This window comes from Orcinus orca, chromosome 7 (genome assembly GCF_937001465.1).
Source record: "Orcinus orca chromosome 7, mOrcOrc1.1, whole genome shotgun sequence".
Classification (NCBI taxonomy): domain Eukaryota; kingdom Metazoa; phylum Chordata; class Mammalia; order Artiodactyla; family Delphinidae; genus Orcinus; species Orcinus orca.
Window position 1 is genome coordinate 66,344,986 of NC_064565.1, and position 13,200 is coordinate 66,358,185.

The 13,200-nt window shown below is 39.6% G+C and overlaps 1 protein-coding gene, 1 long non-coding RNA gene and 1 pseudogene across 3 annotated transcripts in view; all 3 read right to left on the reverse strand.

Moving 5' to 3' along the window:
* Window positions 1-2,330, reverse strand: part of TTN (titin) — a 281,341-nt gene extending 279,011 nt beyond the window's left edge. The window contains exon 1 of one of the 2 annotated variants that reach the window (XM_049712583.1): window positions 2,118-2,330. The gene's annotated coding sequence lies outside the window, so the exon portion shown is untranslated. The remainder of the gene's footprint in view (window positions 1-2,117) is intronic. The other variant, XM_049712582.1, reaches the window with a different exon arrangement.
* Window positions 2,331-5,108: 2,778 nt separating this feature from the next.
* LOC101287371 (52 kDa repressor of the inhibitor of the protein kinase-like) lies at window positions 5,109-7,408 on the reverse strand (annotated as a pseudogene).
* Window positions 7,409-10,130: 2,722 nt separating this feature from the next.
* On the reverse strand, window positions 10,131-12,663 carry LOC125965051 (uncharacterized). Its single transcript, XR_007478529.1, has 2 exons — window positions 12,562-12,663; window positions 10,131-10,305 (listed from the first exon to the last, which is right to left on the reverse strand). It is a non-coding gene; the product is annotated as an uncharacterized LOC125965051 (long non-coding RNA).
* Between the last annotated feature and the right edge of the window lie 537 nt (window positions 12,664-13,200).

Here is a 13,200-nt window from a genome sequence, read left to right on the forward strand (position 1 = left end):
TATCTGTGGGCCCAGAGTGATGGGCAGGCCTTCTCTTTTGTGGCCTGAATTTGGCCTCTGGGTTAACTTATAGCCTAACAGAGTAGCACGTCTAAGGGGGGGATGGAAAAAAAAAAACAACCGAAGCAAACAGAGTAAGGAATGTACCCTAGTGGTCGAAGAGGGAAATTCAGTCTTACCAAAGGTGGGAAATCTGAGAGAGAGTTGGGAGAAAGGGAAAGCTGGAGGAAGCTGGGGGTAGTGACAAATAATAGAAGGTATGTGTGAAAAGTGTAAAACGAAACTTTTCATCGGTTCAATGTCAGAACGAATTATTTTAAAAAATTTCCTTCCTCCCAATATTTTTCAGACACTGTATCTGTATTTATAAAGTTGACATAGATTCAGGCACTATTACCTTAAGTAACCCAGGTGATTATTTAAAATAGTCACCAAAACTAAAAACTTGAACTTTGCAATTTCTTTCCTAACTTGAAAACTTTTGGAAAGCCTGGTCCACTATGCAAACCTTTTGTAGACAGCATACAGTGTTTTTTAGTCCTTAATATTTCTTCATATTGTAACTGTTCAGTAAATGTTGCTACTGTTGAAGTGAATATTCAGGAAAGTTTAAATTTAACTGAGCAGGCCAGTATTTATTACAGATCTGCAAGAAAAATACTGACTTGAGTTCTTAATAAGGAACAATGTGCAGACTCTGAAAAATGGAAGGCTGGTCTGCGATGCAGTTGAAGCGAAAGCACCTATGCTTTCATAGCACAAATACTAAAAATCAAAGAAATTAACACGAAATCGGCAGTTAAGTTGTTTTGTTAAGTGGAAGCAAGTACTTTGCCTATCAGTTTTAGAGAGATTATGAGAAGAAATTTCTGAGACATAAATACCTTGCTATTGAATGTGACTATGCCACTATTCTGATATAAAAGGCAGATTCTCAGTTGTCAATTGCTTCATTAGTATTTTTCATAAAATTCTCTATTTATTAAAAGTGTGTGGAGCAATCATCTAATTCTGTACCTTATTGTAACTTTTTACTTAGTTAAAAAGAAAATAAAACTAGAATTCTCTAAGACAATAACATTTATATTTGAAAAATTCAGATAATATCCAAAATAAACTGTTGCCAAGAACTGCTTAGTGTAGCATATTATCCTTAGGACACGAAAATAACTTTTTGTGTCAAACTCTTCCTGTTTCTGAGCGAGTGCATCTTCTAAAAATAGCTATATTCTTTTACACCATTTATGTTTTATATACCTATATATTTATAGGCATTTACAATTAGTAATCTAATTCCAGGAAGATGGGAAATCAAGGTATAATTTGAAATAAGAAGTCTCTAAAACATTATTTCTTACCCTTCTTAGCATCAACAATTATATCATATAATTTGATTATGAGCTGATCTAAAATACATAATGAAATGCTGAGCATTTTAGAAAACAGTTATTTTTTTTTTTTTCCAAATTTCTAAATATATTGCAATTAACTGGCCTAAACAGGTCTTCTATTCCTATTGTTCAGGTAAATTTTGTTGCTTTAGCATTTGCTCTTGAGAGGCCTTTGTCTAATTATGGCTGAAGGTATGCATCGAAAATGTCATACTCCCAAAATAAACTCTCCAGCATTGACTGACAGCAGGCAAGTGTTCTGTCACTGTCCTGCAACTGATACCTCAGCAGTTGATTCCCATAAAAAGTCATCAGGGTGTAGCTGATACCACATGCATTTTATCAGAGCTATTCTTGGTGTGTCTCACTTTATCACTGAGTAATATAACCTTGAACATTCTCAACAAACAAAAAAAGTCTATAAAAGAAGCAAGCATTTCTATCACCATTTCAGACCTCAACTTTTAATACTTTTAGAATGTAGGTGCATTTAAACAATTTGAATCACTGACTTGCTGATATGCTAAAGCATCGAACTTTTGAAAGGAAAAGCCTTCACATATTTCAAAACAGAATTTAACAAGCAGATTCAAATACAGGATCAGAACCAGCACCAAGTAGTCAGACAAACACCTCCATATAGGCATTTAGCATACAAAGAAAATGCGGAACTAGAAACCGATAAGGGAGGGAGTCTACTAATAAGAAAGAAAAGATGCTGCTCACCTGATTTCTCAGGAGTGCCCAAAAAGGGTGGGACTAAGCCCAAGGTTGCTTCTGAAACGACGTCCTATCTAGAGTTGGTTTTTTCGACCATCTCCAACATGAATCGGTGAGCCTCTAAACTTAAAAACAAAACTACACAGTCAAGACTGTGTAGTTTTGCTTTTCTATGCAATCCCTACACCCGAGGCGAGGCTGGGAATGCACGACTGCTCACGAGTCAGGGTCGGGCCCAGCCCTTATATTTGCCAGATCTGCTGACAGCCCCACATCTCAGGGCAGGGCGCTGGCTGATTGGCTCTCCCAGGAAAGCATGATGGGAGCGGGACCTATTTGGTAGCGAGCGGCGCAGACCACCTGTTCTTCTGATTGGCAGTGCTAAATTTAGCATCTCAAAAGGGGCTTTACCAAGGGAATAGAACCGCACTTAAAGACTAACTCTGTTGCGGCTTGGGGAAGAGCACTTGTTGCCCATGTTAAAATCTGAAAATAACTGGTCTGAGGAGAATTTGTGGCAATAGAAAACACTTGTGGGCAATTATACAAAACAGCTCCAAACCTGAGGACTCTGCCCTGAGTGAGGCCCCATTCCTGTTCCCTTCCCCCATACAACCAAGCAAATGGACCTGTCAATCATGACAACAGATGAGGGAGTTTATCTCATGCGTAAGACTTCACCTTTTTTTTCGAAGAACCAGTGCCTAAAAACCTCAGCACTGAAGAGAGCTCATTTATACTATCTACTTTCTCCAGAATCCACTTGTACTTCGGGGAGAGTTAAGCCAATGTTAATGAGCTAAGTGTTTATACAGCCCTGCAAGAAATAAAGTTGAGAGGCAAAATCTGAACTCTGCTTAGATTTAGCCTAGACAGTGTAAGGATTTCTTTTTTCCAGATTTCATTTTTTTCTGGCATTAATATTTACAAATAGACATGCACTGATCCTTAATGAGCAGCCAAGTCTTTTGTTTAAAACATCCATAGGGTTCTTTTTCAGGCACATGAAAGCTGCCTTACTAATCTCTGGAGTTTGCTCTTACTAATGGGAAGTAGTTAGGAGATGATATAGTTGCTATTTTAGAACTGAATTTAATTTCAAGCAACAGATATTTCAAATACAAAAGAGCATACCAGAAGAGCTTTAAAATAGTTCAGCTGAGAGACTTGTACAGCTTCACTAAGAGGGAAGAAAATTGTCTTGTTGATAATAAAAAGAGATTTTTCTTAATAAAAGACTAAAATTTTAAGTTAAATTTACATCTGTAATAAAAATTTCCCCTGATGTGGAAGACCATGCATTAGACTTTTCAACTTCCTGAGTATTTCACTCTTGGTAATTATTTATACAGTGATTAACTTGTTAACATTAAACAGGACTAAAATATACTGGACAACTTATGTAATATAGCTATATAGACAAGATGACATATTTATTTAAACATTTGTCTTCTTTTCTTAAGCAGTGATATCTGTATTGTTGGTATTATTTTTCCTACTACAGATGCTATCTGACAAAATCCTGTTTGATTGCTTTATTCAGAAACAACTAGTTTCATGTTATATATCTTAAAAATTATTCCCAATTAGAGACTATGTTACAGGCAACCTGCCAGTCATAAAGCGAAGCTAGACTAGAAATGTCATGTGATCTTTCTGATTTGCACTGTTAAATAGATAACTAACTGGTTATCTATTTAAAATGTGTGCAAGTGTGTGTGTGTGTGTGTGTGTGTGTGTGTGTGTGTGTGTGGTGAGTGCGTGTATGTATATATGCTTTTATTTTTTTAAACAAAATACACATTTTATTTAGGTTGAAATAAACTATACAAAATTGATTTTCTTCACCAAAAATAACAGCAATATTTTCTGTATTATTCCTAGATAAACCACAAAACACTTATTTTTGTGGGTTTTCTAGGTTTTGCTTGTAAATCAAGATGAGGCAGTAGATACAGTCATGAAAAAAGACAGAAGAAAACAGACAAATCAGTATCCATGGCCTCTGATCCTGTCTTGACCATGAAACAGAAGTGTTCAACATATACCTGCCAAAAAGCTTATGAAGACGTAGGCTCAATAAAGGAATGCAAACAGCAACAACCAGATGTGGAACAACAAGGGAAGGCTCTTCCATTCAAACTTTAACTATAACTTGTTCCTTTAACTTCATTTGATAAAGACAGAATCTACACTGAAATCCTTGTTTGGCGAGCTCACATGTTTCTATTACAGTCTGATAATTTTCTTAACTGTCCCTTACAGATTTTTAACAGCATACTTAAAACTCCTAATATGCAAAGGTCAGTCATGAGCTTCACTGTAATGTTTATAAACTGTATTCCTTCCTCCCATACCTCCTCACAATTTATTTCTTCAAAGAACTGATAACTCAATACTTGACAATTGGATCCACAGTGATAAATGTTATGTCTAAAATGACTTAACTAATACAATTCCAAAGTGCCATTAGCAGAGATCACAGAGTGTAACATGGTACTTTCAATGCTATCTTCTGGAAGAACAGTTAGGTCTCCAAAGTATGGGAGTTGAAATGGGCCATTTAAACAGGCAGATTATCAATGACTAATGTACTCAATGGGGGGCCTACAGGTCAAGATATTCAGTGATTAAGTGGCCTACGTACACCTTACAACTTTTCTGTAAGATATTTTCAAATTTCTTACAGTTTTTTTCAAATATCATATATAAGAGAAAGCCTATTTTAAAAGTCTCTTAGGTATCTTCATGGACATATATACACTACCAAATGTAAAATAGATAGCTAGTGGGAAGCAGCCACATAGCACAGGGAGATCAGCTCGGTGCTTTGTGACCACCTAGCAGTGTGGGATAGGGAGGGTGGGAGGGAGACACAAGAGGGAGGAGATATGGGGATATATGTATATGTATAGCTGATTCACTTTGTTATAAAGCAGAAACTAACACACCATTGTAAAGCAATTATACTCCAATAAAGATGTTAAAAAAAAAGTCTCAGGTATTTTCATTGGTTTCTGAATTATCTGTAGGAAGCTCTGACTTACTTGTACACTTGTGTGCTTACTTGTACACTTATCCACCATTAAATCCAAATCATGTTTTATATCAAAATTTATGTTAAGCAAAGCCAGGTTACTTGACCTTTGGTCTGTCAAAGTGTTCCTCAGGTATGCTTTGAGATGCTTTTGCCCGTTTTCATAGTGTTCATTTTCAACCTTCATCACAGGAAGAATACACAGAACCCTCAATAATGCATAAACATTAGGAAAAAACTTGATGTCTGGCAGATGAAGGGCTTCATAAGTAGTGGGTGGAAGTTCTACATCTTTCCCTCTGTGTTTCCACTTGATTCTCCAACAACGCAGCCCAGCAGAGAGTGTGTCAGGATTAGGTAAATCACTTCTGTACATGTCAGCATGATACTCCTCTGATGTATTGAATTTGAGCTGTCCCATGACAGAGTGTACCAAAGATGAGCATTTAAGAGCTCTGAGGTGCTGTTCTGAGAATATATCTTTCAGGTCCTGAATAATGTGTTCCACTGTTGGAACACTTAGAGTTTCTTTGTAGTAACTCTCAGAGGTTAGCTGAGATTCCAGGTTACTGTGATGAGCTCTGAGAAATTTCCCTGGGAGTTTCATCTGAATATCAAGTTTGGTTGCCAAATTTGTGGCTTTCTCAAACCAAAATTCATGATAAACTTCGATATTTTCCATCACTTCATTTTGTGAATGTAGCCCTGCCGTGAAACTACTAGCTGCAAAGAAGACATCAGAGGTCTGATGACCTTCAGGTCTGCCCCTGAAGATTTTTCCCAAAGGCTCTTGTAAAAGATAGGACATTTTAAAGAACAATGGTAACGATGAAATCAATATCTGTTACCACACTACAGAGTACAAATGCTCGGCCAGCCATGCAGTTATTCCATCTAACATTTGTGTCACTATTATACCATCTAAACATAAAACAAGTGCTTGTAGGAGGTCCACTAAGATTTCAAAAGCATCATGCCTGCCTGGCCACTGAGAATGGCGAATTTCCTTCAGTTCTTTGCCCCTTTCTTCATTGTTCTGAACGAGGACAGAAATTACACTGTCAAGCTCTAAAAGCAGTTGTGCTGATCGATGGAAGAAAGAACAAACTTCCTCAGCTGATCCTAATGGGACACATACTCCCATAACAGGCACTGATTTTGCCAACCACATATTTAAGGTACAGGAAGAGCAGAGTGTGTAGATAGCTTGTGGATATTTCTCTAAAAGTCTAGAAGCAAAAACTTTCATTTTGGAAGAAAATCCACTGGACACAAATGTAAGCCTGGCCACGACAGTACTCCATGTTTAATCCTCACTTCTCAGTTACTGTAGTGTGAGATTTCTGCATCAGCTTCATAAGGCAGGAAGCCCACAAATTCCTCTCAGGTGTGAGATTCGTCAACAAACCTCACCAACACAGGCAGGTGCTCTTCCCCTGCTATGTCCATCACACCATCCATGATGATGGAAAAGAAATGAGAGTCTCTCACTTCCCTGAGGGTTTCTTCTCGAATGCAGCTCTCACAGATCTCTAGCATCTTTTTCTGCTGTGTTTTTGAACAGAATAAAGTGTTCACTGCCGTTGTCTCAAAGCACTTTCTCAGAACCTCTTCACCAGAATGGATCCGGCACTCCAGCAGGGCTTGAAAGTTATCAGGAGCAAAGAGACCTTCTGGGATTTCATCAGCTTCATGTCCATCCAGAGGTATGGTCTGTTTTCCCATAAGAATCAAAATTTCAAATAAAGATTTTAAGTATTCTTTGTTTTCCTTCTCTTCAAGGGTTAAAGGTCCTCCTGCTCTTCACCCCCTTCTTCTGCACTGGGGTCCTGAGCATTGCTGTTGTTTATTTGCTTATGTTTTGGGTCCTGTTCAGAAGTTTCATCAATTTTTTTCTGTTTCAGCGTCCTCATTTCATCTTCACTCAATTCTTTTATTCATTTTCTGTGTCTATTGTGTGGATTATTCAAATGGCTGATGAGATCAAATATTGTTGGTATTGCATTATCTCGAAGAACTGTCCTATAAGGACTAGTTCTACAGATCACAGAAGTCTCCAAGTGTTTGGCACACAATCGATAATGTTTATCTAGTTGATCGGGTGTTTTATCTTTTAAGCCGGCTCTCCTACAATTCTCCACACACTTCTGGCATCTGGCTGGATCCCGCGGCAACCTGAAAAAGGCCAGGTCCAACCGCGAGCTCTTCCGCGTGCAGTTGAGGGCCGTGCAGAAGTTCGGCATCATAGTCTGACTGCCGGCCGGCCCAGTCCTCCCCTCCCCCTTCCTCAGGGCAGCCCACCGGCCCGCCTGTCGGGGCCAGGGAGGGGAGCCAGGCCGGCCGGCCGGCTCGTTAGGGCCTGTATATATGCTTTTAGATTCACTTGACCTCATATGAAGCATGTTGCTGTATTGTTACGTTTCTTAGAACCAAAATCAAACCACTTTAATTCTTATGGGAATTAGACGGAATGAATGAATACAATCTTGAAGCTTGTGTCATCTTGACGTGGTGCAATACAGAGAGCTCAAGAGCAGGGAAGATGGACCATATATATTACAGACATAAGGTCAAGTGTCTATCCTCCAAAGCTGCTTATCTACTCACTGTGTTTGGACGTTTTTAGACTTTGCAGTATGGTCAAGATACTTGCCTTTTGGCATTTACATCCTTATATGACATTCAGAGTTAAGAAGGAAGGAAGAAAGGAAGGGAAGGGGAAGGGAGGGGAGGGGAGGGGAGGAAGAGACCAGTTAGTAAATAGCTAATATACTACTCTGGAAAGAGTCCATGTTATTGGATTAGTGAACAATACTGGACAATATGTGATATCATGCTAAGCATTAGCTTTAAAATTAAATATTCCATAGTTGGCATATAGTAAGCTAGCCCAGTGGAAACCAAATACTACTCAGATTTGGGGAGTTTGCTGATGCAGTAAGATCTTAATTTACCACCTTAACAGTGGGGAGGAGTCCCACAGATAATCCAAAACAGCTGATGATTCAAATATAATGCCTACTTAGTTTTGGAATGCATGGTGTGATTCTCTTTTTGAACATTATAGTCATAGCAATTCAATAAATATTTATTAAGCACATGCTCGGTGCTGAATACTGCACTAAATTATTATAATTTGGGATTCTGTCATTGCTTATTGGCTCAACAAATATCTAATGTGTGGAGACTTTTGCCAGGCATTGTGCTAGGTGATGGCTAAACAGTGGTGACCAACAAGACAGTTATGGTTCCTGTACTTTTGGAGATTGTGGTTCACATAAACTACTAATAAGTTCTCAGTAATCTACGACTGAAACCTAGACTAGGATATGTGTAAAACTCCGGCAGTGTCTCCATCTACACAACTGTGGTTGCTGTCAGACTTTGTTTATACTCCATTGGACCAGTTACCAAAGGAAGGACTTATTGGGGGTTATTTGAGAAATGGGTACAGTTTTCAAGACTAATGTAATAGTCCTTTGTGAGAGAAAAGAGTAAAATTAAGGTCTCTTATAATTCATTAATTTTTTTTGTGCATTCTTACTGTGTTAAACACGATTCAAGCACTGGGATTATAGCAATGCACGCAATAGACAGAATCTCTGCTCTCAAGGAGATAATTAGCACAGTAATATGTGGTAATAGTATAGCTATAAAGTCCCTTCCACTCATAAAGTGTTTCAAAGTGAAATATAGGCTTATCATTGAGCTATTTTTACACAGAGAAGTAGAAAAGCAAATTCAGGAAGTGCACAGGGAAGAATGCGCTGACCCAAACAACCTGTTCTGTGGATAGGCGTCTGTGTTCCCTTGAGTTACAAAGGCAAGCAAACCTACATCGGGGACATGGGGGACAAGGAAGTGCTGCTTAAAATTTGAGGCTTCTCTTTGTCCTACTTTTTTACTACCTCCAGTTACAGGTGCTTTAGTAGTAAGATTGAATTAATTGCTTTCTACAATTGTTTACAGGTGTACTAACAGTCACTCACATTTAACGGCACATTAAATACGAAAAGTTTATTTTAGACACATGTGATACTTCTATCAAAATTAGAAAGATCAAAAAGTTGGTCTTATCCTGCCGAAGAGGCAAGAGACTTTTTCTTCCCTCTTTGTTTCCTGGCACGCAAGGAGAGGGGATTAAGAGCGCTGCTTAAAGGAGCTCCAGAGACGGATGCGAGCCGTGGCTAACAGTGCGGACCCCAGAGACGGGCATGAGACGCTAAGGCTGCTGCTGCCGCCACCAAGAGGCCTGTGTGCGAGCACAGGCCACTCTCCACACCTCCCTTCAGGGGAGCCTGTGCAGCCAGCCACTGCCAGGGTCCCGGGATCCAGGGACAACTTCCCCGGGAGAACGCACGGCGCGCCTCAGGCTGGTGCAACGTCATAACCGGCCTCTGTCGCCGCAGGCCCGCCCCGCACTCCATGCCCCTCTCACCACCCCGGCCTGAGTGAGCCAGAGCCCCCAGATCAGCGGCTCCTTTAACCCCGTCCTGTCTGAGCGAAGAACAGACGCCCTCCGGCGACCTACACGCAGAGGCGGGGCCAAATCCAAAGCTGAACCCCGAGAGCTGTGCGAACAAAGAAGAGAAAGGGAAATCTCTCCCAGCAGCCTCAGAAGCAGCAGATTAAAGCTCCACAATCAACTTGATGTACCCTGCATCTGTGGAATACCTGAATAGACAACGAATCATCCCAAATTGAGGAGGTGGACTTTGAGAGCAAGATTTATGATTGTTTCCTCTTTTTGTGAGTGTGTATACATATGCTTCTGTGTGAGATTTTGTCTGTATAGCTTTGCTTTCACCATTTGTCCTAGGGCTGTATCTCTCTGTTTTTTTTTTACTTAAAAAATTTTTTTTAATAATTATTTTTTTATTTTAATAACTTTATTTTACCTTAGTATATTTTATTTTATCCTCTTTCTTTCTTTCTTCCCCTCCTTCCTTCTTTCCTTCCCCCTTCCTTCCTTCCTCCTTCCCTCCCTCCCTCCCTCCCTCCCTCTCTCTCTCTCTCTCTCTCTCTTTCTTTCTTTCTACTTTTTCTCCCTTTTATTCTGAACCGTGTGGATGAAAGGCTCTTGGTGCTGCAGCCAGGAGTCAGTGCTGTGCCTCTGAGGTGGGAGAGCCAACTTCAGGACACTGGTCCACAAGAGACCTCCCAACTCCACGTAATATCAAACGGTGAAAATCTCCCAGAGATCTCCATCTCAACACCAACACCCAGCTTCACTCAACGACCAGCAAGCTACAGTGCTAGACACCCTATGCCAAACAAATAGCAAGACAGGAACACAACCCCACCCATTAGCAGAGAGGCTGCCTAAAATCATAATAAGTCCACAGAAAACCCAAAACACACCACCACACGTGGACCTGCCCACCAGAAAGACAAGATCCAGCCTCATCCACCAGAACACAGGCACTAGTCCCCTCCACGAGGAAGCCTACACAACCCAGTGAACCAACTTTAGACACTGGGGACACACACCAAAAACAACGGGAACTACGAACCTGCAGCCTGCAAAAAGGAGACCCCAAACACAGTAAGATAAACAAAATGAGAAGCCAGAAAAACACACAGCCAATGAAGGAGCAAGATAAAAACCCACCAGACCTAACAAATGAAGAGGAGATAGGCAGTCCACCTGAAAAAGAATTCAAAATAATGATAGTAAAGATGATCCAAAATCTTGGAAATAGAATAGAGAAAATACAAGAAACATTTAACAAGGACCTAGAAGAACTAAAGATGAAACAAGCAACGATGAACAACACAATAAATGAAATAAAAAATACTCTAGAAGGGATCAATACCAGAATAACTGAGGCAGAAGAACAGATTAGTGCCCTGGAATATAAAGTAGTGGAAATAGCTACTGCAGATCAGAATAAAGAAAAAAGAATGAAAAGAACTGAGGACAGTCTCAGAGACCTCTGGAACAACATTAAATGCACCAACATTCGAATTATAGGGGTTCCAGAAGAAGAAGAGAAAAAGAAAGGGATTGAGAAAATATTTGAAGAGATTATAGTTGAAAACTTCCCTAATATGGGAAAGGAAATAGTTAATCAAGTCCAGGAAGTGCAGAGAGTCCCATACAGGGTAAATCCAAGGAGAAACACGCCAAGACACATATTAATCAAACTGTCAAAAATTAAATACAAAGAAAACATATTAAAAGCAGCAAGGGAAAAACAACAAATAACACACAAGGGAATCCCCATAAGGTTAACAGCTGATCTTTCAGCAGAAACTCTGCAAGCCAGAAGGGACTGGCAGGACATATTTAAAGTGATGAAGGACAAAAACCTACAACCAAGATTACCCAGCAAGGATCTCATTCAGATTTGATGGAGAAATTAAAACCTTTACAGACAAGCAAAAGCTGAGAGAGTTCAGCACCACAAAATCAGCTTTACAACAAATGCTAAAGGATCTTCTCTAGGCAAGAAACACAAGAGAAGGAAAAGACCTACAATAACAAATGCAAAACAATTAAGAAAATGGGAATAGGAATATACATGTCGATAATTACCTTAAATGTAAATGGATTAAATGCTCCAACCAAAAGACACAGACTGGCTGAATGGATACAAAAACAAGACCCATATGTATGCTATCTACAAGAGACCCACTTCAGACCTAGAGACACATACAGACTGAAAGTGAGGAGATGGAAAAAGATATTCCATGCAAATGGAAACCAAAAGAAAGCTGGAGTAGCAATTCTCATATCAGACAAAATAGACGTTAAAATAAAGACTATTAGTCATGAAGAACCTAGGGGTAAGGCAGGAATAAAGACGCAGACCTCCTAGAGAACGGACTTGAGGTTATGGGGAGGGGGAGGGGAGCTGTGACGGGGCGAGAGAGAGTCATGGACATATACACACTAACAAACGTAGTAAGGTAGATAGCTAGTGGGAAGCAGCTGCATGGCACAGGGATATTGGCTCGGTGCTTTGTGACAGCCTGGAGGGGTGAGATAGGGAGGGTGGGAGGGAGGGAGACGCAAGAGGGAAGAGATATCGGAACATATGTATATGTATAACTGATTCACTTTGTTATAAAGCAGAAACTAACACACCATTGTAAAGCAATTATACCCCAATAAAGATGTTAAAAATAAATAAATAAATAAATAAAATAAAGACTATTAGAAGAGACAAAGAAGGAAACTGCATAATGATCAAGGCATCGATCCAAGAAGAAGATATAACAGTTGTAAATAACTTTATTTTATTTTAACCTACTTTATTTTCTTTTATCCTCTTTCTTTCTTTCTTTCTACTTTTTCTCCCTTTTATTCTGAGCTGTGTAGATGAAAGGCTCTTGGTGCTGCAGCCAGGAGTCAGTGCTGTGCCTCTGAGGTGGGAGAGCCAACTTCAGGACAACTCGTCCACAAGAGACCTCCCAGCTCCACGTAATATCAAACGGCAAAAATCTCCCAGAGATCTCCATCTCAACACCAACACCCAGCTTCACTCAACGACCAGCAAGCTACAGTGCTGGACACCCTATGCAGCCCGCATAAGCACCCAACATAGGAGCACCTCAATACATAAGGCAAATACTAACAGCCATAAAAGGGGAAATCGACAGTAACACATTCATAGTAGGGGACTTTAACACCCCACTTTCACCAATGGACAGATCATCCAAAATGAAAATAAATAAGGAAACACAAGCTTTAAGTGATACATTAAACAAGATGGACTTAATAGATATTTATAGGACATCTTCCCCCAAACCCTTTGAGGTAGATATTATAATCCCCAATTTACAACTGACAAATCTGAGACTCCAAAATTCAAGTTGCCTAAGCCCGTGTAGGGTAGGAGCAAAATTCCACATGCCCCTGGAGTCAGTGCTACTAAGATACACAAGACCAACTTTTTTTTTTTTTTACATCTTTATTGGAGTATAATTCCTTTACAATGGTGTGTTAGTTTTTTGGTTTTTTTTTTTTTTTTTACATCTTTATTGGAGTATAATTGCTTTAGAATGGTGTGTTAGTTTCTGCTTTATAACAAAGTGAATCAGTTATAC